At 41.6% G+C, this 12,968-nt stretch overlaps 1 pseudogene; it reads right to left on the bottom strand.

The window, feature by feature from the left end:
- Positions 1-5,080: 5,080 nt before the first annotated feature.
- Positions 5,081-6,129, bottom strand: LOC127691919 (cyclin-G1-like; annotated as a pseudogene).
- Positions 6,130-12,968: the final 6,839 nt, after the last annotated feature.

Genomic DNA, 12,968 nt, shown 5'->3' with positions numbered 1-12,968 from the left:
ACCTTGAGCTTGGGATTCTTCTTTCTTGGTTGCCCAAATCAGTAGGCCTGTTTCTCTCAGGTCTGATCAAGCATGTTTGTTTGTTTAGATTTTTTTTATTTTCTGTGTATGGATGTTTTCCTTGAATGTATTTCTATGTTCCACTGGCTACTCTGGTGCGTGCTCAAATCAGAGAAGGACATCAAGCCACTGGAACTAGTTACCCATGATTATGAGCCATCGTAAGGATGCTGGGAATCAAACCCTGGTCCTCTGCAAGAGCAACAAGTGGTCTAAACCACTGGCCCAACTCTACAGCCTCCTGGTCAGTCTTTAAGAAAGCCCCGTAAAGCTCTATTTGTGTCAGACCTTATAAGCAGTTACAGAGTATATGCATTTGTCACATCTGGATCTCTTATTTAGAATCAAGAAGAAACCTTGTTTCTGGTAGGTTTTGTTATGACAGAGCTAACTGTAATTGACACACACGCCTTTATCTTTAATTTGAAGGTATAAAAAGATTTCAAAAGTCTAGAAGCTTTACCGATAATGACACCAGGAATTATTCCCACACCAGATATGATTTCCTTCTGATTGTATTTCCCAGCCTTTACTACTATAAGACAAGAGTATAAGCAGCATTGTGTTAATAGTAGCACAAATGGGGCTATATTTTAATCAACACTAAATATCAACTCTACTACGATGTAACTCCTAACCCATGCATATAAAGTGAATATGCATATATAGTGAGGTCTGGTATACTTAGAGAATTGTATACCATCATAGAAACCAACTTTTAAGTAGTTTCTTCCCTCTAACCCCAACCAACCAAACCTGCCCACTTCTTTCAAGCTGCATACCATGCCTGCTGTGCAACACTAGTCTAACCTGATGAACTTGCTGCACGTGAACAGTTTGTATCAACGAGTGTAGCATGTTTTAAAAGGTGAGAGACTATTTTGGCTCACTGTGTCCAGGGTCAGCTGACTCAGTTTTCACAGACTAGTGAGGTAGAAGAGCTTGGCTCAGGACGATGTGACATCCAGCTCCTGTATAGTGACAAGCTCCTGTATAAACGGTGTGAGACAAGATAACAACAGCCTTCAAAACAAGACACCTCTAGTAACTTCCCTCCAAGTGGGCTTCATCTCTAATAGGCCATTCAGCTGTTAATGGGTGAAATAGTCTGTAGTTTAAGTCAACATGATCCTATCACCTAAATTGTGTCCCCAGCTGGAGACCAGACTGACATGTAAGCCTGTGGGGGGACATTGGTTGCATTTTCAAATGACAGCATTCATGTTAGGGCTCTTATCAGCACTTCATTCCTTCTGTGGTTTTTTGGGTTGTTTTTTTTTTTGTTGTTGTTGTTTGTTTTGCATAGTACCTAGTAGTATAACTAATGGTTCTTTTGAAATGACACCGTAATGAACTCAAAAAATCACCTGGACCATTGAATGTTGCTTCATAGCCTGATGCATTAGTCCCTTTGGAAGAACGGGTTGCTCATTGTTTTAAGGCTATTTAGCAGCCCTATTTATAATAGCCAGAAGCTGGAAAGAACCCAGGTATCCCTCGATGGAGGAATGGATACAAAAAATGTGGTATATTTACACAATGGAGTACTATTCAGCAATTAGAAACAAAGAATTCATGCAATTCTTAGACAAATGGATAGAGCTGGAGAACATCATACTAAGGTAACCCAGTCTCAAAAGATCAATCACGGTATGCACTCACTAGTAAGTGGATATTAGCCTAGAAAATTGGAATACCCAAAACATAATCGACACATCAAATGATGTCCAAGAACGGAGGAGTGGCCCCTGGTGCTGGAAAGACTCAGTGTAGCAGTATAGGGCGATACCAGAACAGGGAAGTGGGAAGGGGTGGATGGAGAGTTAGGGAGAGGGAAGAGGGCTTATGGGGTTTTTGGGGAGTGGGAAGCCAGAAAAGGGGAAATCATTTGAAATATAAATAAAAAAGATATTGAATTTAAAAAAATAAAAAATAAAATTACTGTGTATATAGTGGGGTGTAGGAAGTTATGAGGGCAGTGCCCACAGAGGCCACTAGAGGGAATCTGACTACCAGAACTGGAGTTACATGAGGTCGTGAGCAGCCTGACATGACACTGAGAGTTGAACTGGAGTTTTCTGCAATAACAGCACACACTCAAACCACTAAGCCACCTCTCCAGCCCTAATTTTTTAACCAAAATTAAATTTACAACAAAACTGAGGAAAGATTAATGAGATTCCTCAGAAATCCCCTCCCCCACACAATGAGTAACTTTCTCATTTTCTACACACCCAGCCAAATGATAACTTTGTTAGAACTGATGAACCTGTGTTAGCAATGCCGTAGAAATAACTTCTGTCCTTTTGCTCATCTTTACCAAGGCGTACACCCCACTTTTGTGTCTAATGAAAAGTACAGCTTTCACTCCTAGAAGTGTATGAACTGAACAGAATTAGTGGACGGACCACAGGACGACCACCTGTATAAGCCACGTGCATTTCGCACATTGTTGCTCTTACATTTCAGTGTATCAGCTACTGCCTTAATATGTCGAGGTGGAGGGTTGCACTGGATCCAAAGATTAATTTACTTCAATGATTGATTGGTCTGTGAGAAGTAAAATTAAAACAAGAATTATACCTGACAAAACCCGAATGCTGAGCACTTCTAGAATAAAACTGTCTCAAGGCACAGGAGCCATCCATCACTGGGAAGAACTGAAGTAATGTAGGGCTAATCCTAACTGAAAACTAGAGCCCCTGGCACTGAACCAGCTAAAGTCCATTAAGCTAGCTGTCTGAGCTTCAACCCCTTCATCTGTGAAATAAAACATCTTCCTACCCCCAACAGACAGCTTTGTTTTCCTCATTAGTTATGTTGCAGACAAGTAGGGGGAAAGTGTAATGTATAACACTATGCACTGGAGAATAAACAAATTGTGTTAAAAAGTAAGTTTGTTGGATAGTTGCATATTAATTAAAATAGGATTTTTGTTAATAAGCTGTAACACCATTCTTCATGGATTTTTGGTTTGTTTGGTTTTGGTTTGTTTTCTTATAGACTAGCACCCAGAATAAAACTTATAAACTTTTTTAATGTTTGTGGATGTTTTAAATAATTTCAAGTCTTTGTTCCATGACTGCAAAGAGCTCTTCATAGAATCCTCTAAGTTAAACATAATCATGGGTTGAGATGACCTGAGTCCTGAAATGTACTGGTTCTCCTTGAAGGCTACCTTATTTGAACATGACCTCTAGAAACTGTGTTTTTCTTTGTTCTTAAACTTTGTTTCCTGCAGCCAAGAAAATGATGAAATTACCTTGTAATATCAAATTAAATTTCTCAAAGTGGAAGTTTACAAAAGGATGGTTAGTGGTCACATACAGCTACAGGAATAACGTGTAATGTTCTATGGCATATGCAACCACTGATGATTTTTTTTTTGCATTTCAATTATTTTATTGAAAGGTCTATTCAAAACATGATAGTAATTGGTTAGTTCACTTCTGTCCACTCAAAATCAATATTGTTTTCAAATTGAAGCAGAGCAGCCTTTAGGAAAAACTGAAATGTTCTCAATAAAACACGGTTTACAAAGGATTGCAGCAGCAACAAAAACTGTCCCTCAGGTCTTTCTGCCACTCTGACCTGAGTTTCCTACCGTACAGAATTTACTCTAAGAAGCCTCAGCGCCTTCCATGGTAGCATTGGCAGAACTGCCTCGTGGTTGGGGAAACTCCCCATTCTAGGCTTGGGAGAGCTGTGCTTAGACTTGAATTCACCCAGGAAGCATTCAAATCAAAGTTAAAAGACATAAATGTGAAATAAAACTGAACCTTCATTTTAACATTGATCAATCTTCTCAGATTTGGTCAATATATACTTAGGTGGTATTAAAAATGGTAAACTGCCTAATTTAAATCTCAAAATTTAAATTATGAGGTTTATATGAAACCCAACTCAACAGAAATCTGCCTAGAAATTTCGAGATGCTAAAGGGGAACTGGTGAGATATCTCAGATGCTTGATCATACATTTATTGCAGGGCGGTGGTGAGGCATGTGCATATGTGAGAGAACTTGCCAAAGAACTTGGGAGTCCGTTCTCTCCTTCCATCATGTGGGTCCTGAAGAATGAAGTCAGGCTGCCTGGCTTGGGGGCAAGCACTTCCCTTCCCTTCTAAACACTCTTCCCTATCTTCTAAACCCTATCTTCTAAACCCTATCTTCCCAGCAACCTTTGTGCGTGTTGTTTGATTGTTGTCTGTGTGTTTTGAGTGTTTTTGAAACAGGGTCTTACGTAACTCTGGCTGTCCTGCAACTCACTGGAGACCAGCCTGGCTTCAAACTCAGAGACCCACCTGCCTCTGCCTCCCTGATGCTGGGATTAAAGGCATGCGCCACCATACATTAATTTAAAAAAAAAAAAGTCCTTTAGTCATAAAAAGAAAAATGTTTGCTATGATTAAGAAATTTAAATGGCCAAAATGTATATGTAGCAGAGACCAATTTTATATTTTCATGCGTATAATTACTTTCTATGAGTCCAACTGCTATAGAGGGAAACTACTAACTCTAGAATTGAGACACCCCAGCAGTTTCCAGAAACCTGATGTGGACATGCCCTAAATTACTTTGTAAGTCTGCCACCCAAGTTTATACTTCACTGTCCTAATCAATGGGCAGATTAAAATTTGTTCCTATATGGGTCACATTTCTTATTGTTCTGCTTGGGCTTTAAGTAGGCTACAGTGGGGTGATATGTAATGTATGATTTGTAATGTAAAGAAGTGCTGTTTCAGTAACTATTTCAGTAAAGTTCAGATTTGGAGGATTCTCTTTGCTACACTAATCCCTTGACGAAAAGTACTAGCGTATATCTAGAGATCTGATGTCCTTTCTCTCGAGACTGCGCAGCACTGTTCACAGTGAACGCCTTCCGGAATTCTCTATCAGGGTCAACAGACTCACTTTTCCTTTACTGTTTTCATCTCATATTCTTTATATTGAAGATAATATTTCAATTCTTCAGTTGTAGCAGAAAATGATCACACTGGAAATTTTTCTATATACAGAGACTAACAACCAGATTTACCAACTAACAAATGGTCTCAGGAACCGTTGGGAGGTGAGTTATTCTATAATAACTGTGCTTCAGTTGCCGTGGAGTGCGTCCAGACACAATCCTTCTAACTTCTGACCATTTGGTTTGGAGCACTTGTTTGATGAGCATTCAGTTAAACACTTGGAAACAAGTTCTTGCCAGAAGGTCAGATCTCGGCCACTTATCTTGGAATGTTTCTGAATACATTCTACTCCTTCTGTTAACTCTCCACACTTCAGTCCCTGGATCTCCAAAGCAATGGTAGACAGTGCCAGGCTTTGCCTTAGAAAATTTTGATCCTTAGCCAGGCGGTGGGGGTGCACACCTTTAATCCCAGCACTTGGGAGGCAGACACAGGTGGATTTCTGAATTCAAGGCCAGCCTGGTCTACAAAGTGAGTTCCATCCAGGACAGCCAGGGCTACAGGGGGAGGGGGGGGGGGCGGATATGATCCTGCAGTGGCATGCCTTAGGTTGGGTTTCTAGTCTTTCAAAATTCAGATGGGTTCTCCTCTCAGATGGCAAGGTCTCCGGAACGAGTGGGTAGTACAGCTGCAGACCCTGAAAGGCAGCTTGGACTTTCTACAACAGTCTTCTCCATTCTCATCAGGTCTGAAACTGGGAACCTATACTGACTTATTCGGCTAAAATCAGTCACCAGTAGGACATCCCTTTCCTCTTCCATCGATTTCACAGCCAAATAAAAGCCACTCAGTCCAACACACCCAAGATGCTTCACCTGTACCTTCATTTAGACAAGAATCTGTCCAGTAAATTTAGCCGGGAAAATGTCTCTATGTCGAAGCCAAAGAACTGAAAGTAGATCTTTTACTTCAAAGTCCCTAGTCTTGCAGTTATTCTGAGGCCATTATCCTGGACAGACTCAATTAGTTTCAAGCCGCAGACCTTTGACTGACACCTAAACTCCTGTTCCAACAGGGTGTTCAGGAGTTGTAGCAGTTCGCTGAGAGTCAGTTGTCAGTAGCATCTTGACAGTCTCGTCTTCACCATGGTGACCACCCATCCCAGGGGCCTGCTCTCAGCTCGCCCCACATCCTGGATCCCACAGGCAGACTGGGGGGGGGGGCGGTGGACAGGGGACAGGTACCGAGTAGAGGTTCCGGGAGGGGCCAGCCTCTCAATGGAGGGTCCCTCAGCACCCTGACTAGGCGCTGCCTTCCTTGGGGTCAGTGAACAGTGAAGGATTGCGCCCAGCCATGGGGAGACAAGCTGGGGACCCGGCTTGTAAACTGTACAACCACTGATGATTAACAAGGATGACTTGACTCTGAAAACAGCAAATAGTTTTAAATGTTCGAAACACCACACAAAGAAACGATGAAGGCTTAAAAAAATTAATGCACACAAGATGATAAATATGTCAATTATCCCAGTCTGATCATTACCCATGTAATCTGTATTGAAAGGCCACACAATACCCCGCATATATGAATAATTGATATAGTCAGGTTAAAAATGAAAATATATATTTGGTAATAAAGGAGATGGTAAGGGTATAAAAGAAGCAGTTAGAAGGGCAGAGTGGGTCAGCTGGGAGGGAGAGGCAGCTGCTGGAGGGTGCTCTTAGAGCCTGCCACATGCCTGCCTTACTGTGGGTCCTGAGATCACAGCAGGGCCACTGAAGATCAGTTTACCAAGCTCTTAGGATGACATTTCATAACTACTCTACTTCCTCTTCAGATTTCTCATTCCTTGAAGGTCCTTTGTCAGTTGTAGTGCCTACTTTTCTTGGCAGCTTTCAAACAATTGAAACAGTAATTAAGATCATATCTTTTTTTTTTTTTTTTTTTTTTTTTTTTTTTTTGGTTTTTCAAGACAGGGTTTCTCTGTGTAACCCTGGCTGACCTGGAACTCATTCTGTAGACCAGGCTGGCCTCGAACTCAGAAATCCGCCTGCCTCTGCCTTCCAAGTGCTGGGATTAAAGAACCACCACTGCCCGGCTATTAAGGTCATCTCAAATGATAGAAGTGAACACATGTACAGTGTCAAATATTTTTCATTACAAACATCAAGTCTAATTGACTCAGGAAGAGAAGTCTTCTGTTTCTTGAAAGCCATACAGAGGAGCAAATAACCCCCTGTTTAATCTAGATCATTAAAAAATATATATTTAAAGAATGTATTTAAAAACAAGATTTTTCTTATCATTCTGCTAGGGTCACTGAAATGGCGGGAGATAAGACCTGGGCAGGACTTAAGACCTGCGAGGATCATCACTGGAGAATAGCCCTGAATAGCTCTGAGATGAAAAAGAGCAAAGCAGGAAGAGCCCCAGTTAGGATCTGACAGTGTACACAGTGGGGCTAGACTTAGAATACAATAAAAATAAGCAGCAAGGCACAGAGACCTAAGCGGTCACCAGGTTGTTTGCTTACTTTGTTTTTGAAAACCCATGAGCAAGCTGCGGACTTTCTGAATTACAGTCCCTCCCTCTAAACTGCAGAATCAGACAATGACATCTCGCAGTTCTGCTACTGTGCAACCAGAAGATTAAATTAGAAATGGAGCCCTAAGATAAGGCACCACTCCAATCCCAGGCCCAAAGTGATGACCCTGATAAACTGGCCTTTGTCATACTAAAGTCATGATTCACATGTGTAAATTGTGGCAATACAGCTCTTTAGTTAGATAGCTTCAAAGATGGCACACCTTTTGCTTAGAAACTCCTTGGGAGATCAGAGCACTAGGTTCCCAAAATGCAATAATCAGACATGAAAGTGCAACAGTTCCTCCTATTGTTTTGTGGGGTTTTAATAAACCCTGGCACTCCATGGTCACCTGTCTTAACGGAAGGGTGAATGAATATGTGCTCCCAAAACAAGCACTTGAAATGCAAATATTGATATTGTCCTCCAGTTCACATAGGAAAGTAAACATCTTGTTCCTTCAGAAATGGCTGCCTACCATTTTAAGACATTCTTGTCTACTTGACCAGCCAGCTCAGTGATTTGGTGAGTGGCATTTATACTAGAAGATACTCCATGCAGTGTCTGGAGACCACTTACTCATCTGGGCCTTTTATATAGTTTGTTGTTCTAGCTGGGTTTTTTGTTTTTTGTTTTTTTGTAATCATTTTACCCTTCTCTACTCTCAAACTGTGGTTCTCTGAAGTCACCAGAGAGTTGCTGGCCCTAAGTAAAAACTTATGGATGGTGTTGCTATTTAATTGCAGCCTCCTCCTTTGGTGCAGAACAAGGCAACTTTGAGACCCACATTTCTGAGTATTACAGAAGAGCCTGTGCTCTGTGACCTTCAAGATGTGCTTAGTCAAAAGCTGTGGCAATCGTACCCTACAGAACAACATTGGAATCAGAAATCCTCATTGACACTCACTTCAGAAATCATGTGGAAAGTGAGAACATAGACTGAGGACATCCTCAGTTGGATGACACAAGAAGCATGCAAGAAAAGGGAGGGGGTGAGCCTTTGATAGCACTTGAAAATCATGAGGAAAATGAATTGCTACAGCTTGTCTTGTATAAACAGATTTTTGCCTCTGTCTACCAGCATTCCAACAAACCATTAAAGAGTTGTGTATCCTGAAATGTGGATACTACAGTCCATGAATTTTAGTTAGGCAGTGTGGTTTGAATGAATATGGCCCTCGTTAGGAGTGGTGGACTTGGTGGAGTAGGTGTGGTGGTGGAGGAGGAAATATGTCACTGGGGGTGGGCTTTGAGGTCACCAGACTCTCAAGCAAGGCCCAGTGTGTCTCTCCCTTCTGCCAATCCAGATGTAGAATTCTCAGCTACCTCTCCAACAGTATGTCTGATATGGTCACATATATTGACAGCAGACAAGCAGAAGTCCATGATGATAATGAACTATCTGAAACTGTAAGCCTATAACAATACTATTTGCAACGAATGCCTTGCTAATGGTAATCCATTGCTGAATATGCTAGCACAGACTGAAATGATTCCCCTCCGGGTACCATCCTAGCCTAACCCACCTGGATTTCAGTCCACATGATGGGAGATACTGTGGTTGTCAGGGAAGTACTCAGATGGGAGTCAAAAGGGAGTCCAGCCATGAAACAACTCATTACAGGGCTCATCATAAGTTGCTTAAGGGTCTCTGGTATACAACAATGATATAGCAATAATTAGGACAGTACACAGTGTCAATTTAGGATTTATCACGTACTACTTAAAACCTACCTTAGAATATAGCTATACTTACAAATTAGAATCCAGTCTTGCTGGGGCTGAAAAGACAGATCAGCTGTTAAGAGCACTGGTTGCTCTTCCTGAGTTCCCAGGTTTGGTTTCTAGCACTTACCTTGTAATAAGATAATAATAAGGCTTATAATAATCTGTATTTCCCTTCCAGGGGTTTTGACACCCTCTTTTGACATGCATGTACTGTACACATATAGTACATGGTCATACATGTGGCAAAAAAAACTGTATGTACACAAGTTAAATAAATAAATAAAATGTAATTTTGCTGTTTTTATCTTGTAGGATAGGACATCGAGGCCCAAAAAGCTTGAGGAAAATATCCAAGGTCCACACAGAGCTCTGTTAGGCTCCAGAAGACACCCTTAGTTACAAGGTCTCCCAAATGAGCAAGCAGGTTTAGTTACCTCCTGCTTATTTATAGAATAAATAAGCACAGTCTCCTTATTTATAGAATCTTGAAAAAGCAGGTTCCCTAGCGTATTTCCCTTCTCTCTAGGTTGGACTGGTCAGAGGCTCTTCTGCCTCACCAGTAAGGCACTTGATGGTTAAACGATGGCTACTCCATCCTCACCCTGGTCCTCAGGAGGCCTTTTGTTTTCCGTTTTATATAGTCAAGTTTTTTAGGTCCCTATTGTTTTGAAAATCCCAATCATGATCTTTGAAGTGGAAACTTAAGGGTTCTTTGGAAAGTCAGTTAGTTGTTTTAGATGACGTTTTGCTGGGGCAAATACGTGAATGGGCTTTCCTGACGCAGACACAGGAGAGAGGATGTTCTGCTAAAGCAAACAGATGAAAGGACACGAGATGAAGGATTCTTTAATAACAGCAAGCATGTTTTGGTCCACCTTACACTGTATAGTTGAGCTCCATTTGTTGGGACTCCATAGAGAGAAATGCACAGAAAAATCCTCTGGTGGTGTCTGATCAGAGGCTCTTCTGCCTCTGATCAGAAGAAGCTGTGGCTTCTTTCGAGCTGATTGGCGGCGTGATGTCAGCTGAGACATGCGTGTGCTGAGGCGAGACCTGTGGAGGACGTGTGACGTTTGGACTGTATTAATCAGACTCAGTGTTGAGGGCTGAGCTTGCCTTGCTTATTATGGAGCTAGCTGTGCAATGCTTGTTGGTCTTGCATCTTCCCTAATCTTCACTCCTCTGAGAGAGGCACAGCCAAGAACTTCTCCTGGCATTCTTCCCTGGTCCCTTCTGCTGAGGCTGAGGCCTGCCTGTCTCTGCTAGGGTAGTGTCACTGCTGCTGACTCGTGTTTGCTATCCCATCTCTACCAAACTAGACTGCTGATGCATCCATGAAGTGTTTATGAATGGATTGAGCCGCCATTGCTAATCTGTGAACTGAACTGCCAATTTCCAGACAGCACAGATAGGAGTTGGTCCAAAGAACCTTTCTAAACAGGTCTAACACACCACCCGACCCCACCCCATCCCACATTGTATCCTTTCTTTCCCACTACCTCTGGTGGGTGGTGGGCTTAAAGGGAGGTTAAAGCATTTAAAAACTCTCATTAAAAATAGGATTTGAAAAAAAAAAATTGAAGCATTTCTAGGTTAATTTCCAACACTCACCCTTGAGGAAAGTGACTGTGTCAACAATTGCAGCAATGCCTGGTACAGAGTATGACTCATGCAGGGTCTGTTGCTGCCGCTGCCTCAGCTGTAGGCCACCCACATCATTTGCATCACTGTCCTCCTTGCAGCTCTTTGATCTACGTCATCAAAGTCACAATGCCTTTGTGAAGGGCAGGAATTCGACTGGCCCATTTGGTGTTCATCTTGGAGATTTTCTTCCTCATACTGGAACTGATTCTTATCACAGTCTCCTGGGCAGGCTACATTCTCATCTGTGACTCCTGTAAAGAAATGTGAAAGACATCAGAATCAAAATGAAGTCACTTAAGTCAACCAACAACCAAAGAACAATTCAAAAAGTAATCTGGAAGGTTAGGAAGGGTTTTTACACATAATTACCTGATAATTACCCTCAAAAGAGTCATATAGGCCACAAGCTTCACAGAGGCCACCACAGCCTTATACACAAGAATATCTGTCCAGTAACTGTTCAAATTAACATCTCTCTAAATATTAATCATTGTTACCAAGGAACAGTGCAGCAAAATATGTAATCTTTGTCTTAGTCTTTAAGATGCCCCCTGCCTCGGTCTCTCTAAACATACCCATAGTTTATTATATGGCATGAATGATCCCACAGCCATGCTCTACAATTCCCAAACAACTACCATTATTCTTGGAGAAGATTCTTCTGACTTTTTATTTACATTGACAGATTTCATCAAGCACCAGGTAGTGGCCACACCCTTCTGCCTTGGTTGTGCTGTGCCTGCCTCCTTCTGCTTGCAGTGGACCATTCTAGTAGAGAATGAGATCCGGAATACTGTAAATGTCCCTAAAGCATTAAAGGTTTTTCTCCATTTGCTCAGCTTTCAGAATTCCATGGATGGAATGATATAGACCCAATAGCTTATAAGCAACAAAAATTTATTTCTCATAGTTTGAGAGACCAGGAAGGCCAGTATCAAAGGGCCAGTCGAGGAAGACCCATTTTGCTTCCAAAAAGCCATCTTGGAGTCCTCCAGCCTGAATAGCTAATCCCAGCATATTATGGGTTAGGGGTGGCACTGTCCACACTGGCTGGGCCTCCGCATCTATCAGTCACCAATCACACAAATCCAATAGAGGTAATTCCCCAGGTGGGGTTCTCTTTTCCCATGTGACTCTACCTTGTGTTGAGTTGACAAAAGCTAACTAGAACAAGTAGAACCCAAGTCCCTATAACTATTTGTTCTGTTTTGTCATCCTCTCCAGGAACAGGGAATCTAACTCCTAAATACCTAGAACTCTTGCACTTCATAGGTGCAGCCTGTGTAATGTCTTTCTGTACCTGCACCATGCTTGTATGGCTTTGCTTTTGGTTTTTTGTTTTTTGCTTTAAACAAAGCAAATATAGTTATAGTATATTTCTGGTTTTTTTTCCCCCCGAGAAACATATAAATTGTATCCACAATTGAAGCCACATCTTGACCATAAATTCTCCTGGCTAGAAATACAAACAACAATTTTATAATTATGTTAACTGTTTTTTGTTTGTTTGGTTGGTTGTTTTTTTGTTTTTGTTTTTGTTTTTCAAGACAGGGTTTCTCTGTGTAGCCTTGGCTGTCCTGGAACTCACTCTGTAGACCAGGCTGGCCTCAAATTCAGAAATCTGCCTGCCTCTGCCTCCCAAGTGCTGGGATTAAAGGCATGCACCACCACCGCCCGGCCAAATGTTTTTTATTTTCATTTTGATTAATCTTGTCTAGAACATGCACACAAAATTTTGTGGACAAAATCAGAGACAGGTTTCTTACTAATTACTTTGCAATAACTAACAATCATGCAACCCCCCCCACACACACACACACGTGTTACAATGAGGACCAGATTAAATGTTTTAGCTGGGAACTGGAAATTCCAGTTTGATGAGAAATAAGAAGTGATTTCTCTCCTAACAGGAAGCTCAGGGTCCTTAACCCTCCTGAAATAGTGTTCTTGGAAAGATAGAATCTTATTGCCATCTTTCTATGTAACAGCTGGCCAGGTGGTTTTAAGCGTCTCTCATTTTATGACCTAGGATGTCTTTGAAAT

The sequence above is a fragment of the Apodemus sylvaticus genome, chromosome 9, assembly GCF_947179515.1.
Source record: "Apodemus sylvaticus chromosome 9, mApoSyl1.1, whole genome shotgun sequence".
NCBI lineage: Eukaryota > Metazoa > Chordata > Mammalia > Rodentia > Muridae > Apodemus > Apodemus sylvaticus.
This window is presented reverse-complemented; position numbering and strand designations above follow the sequence as displayed.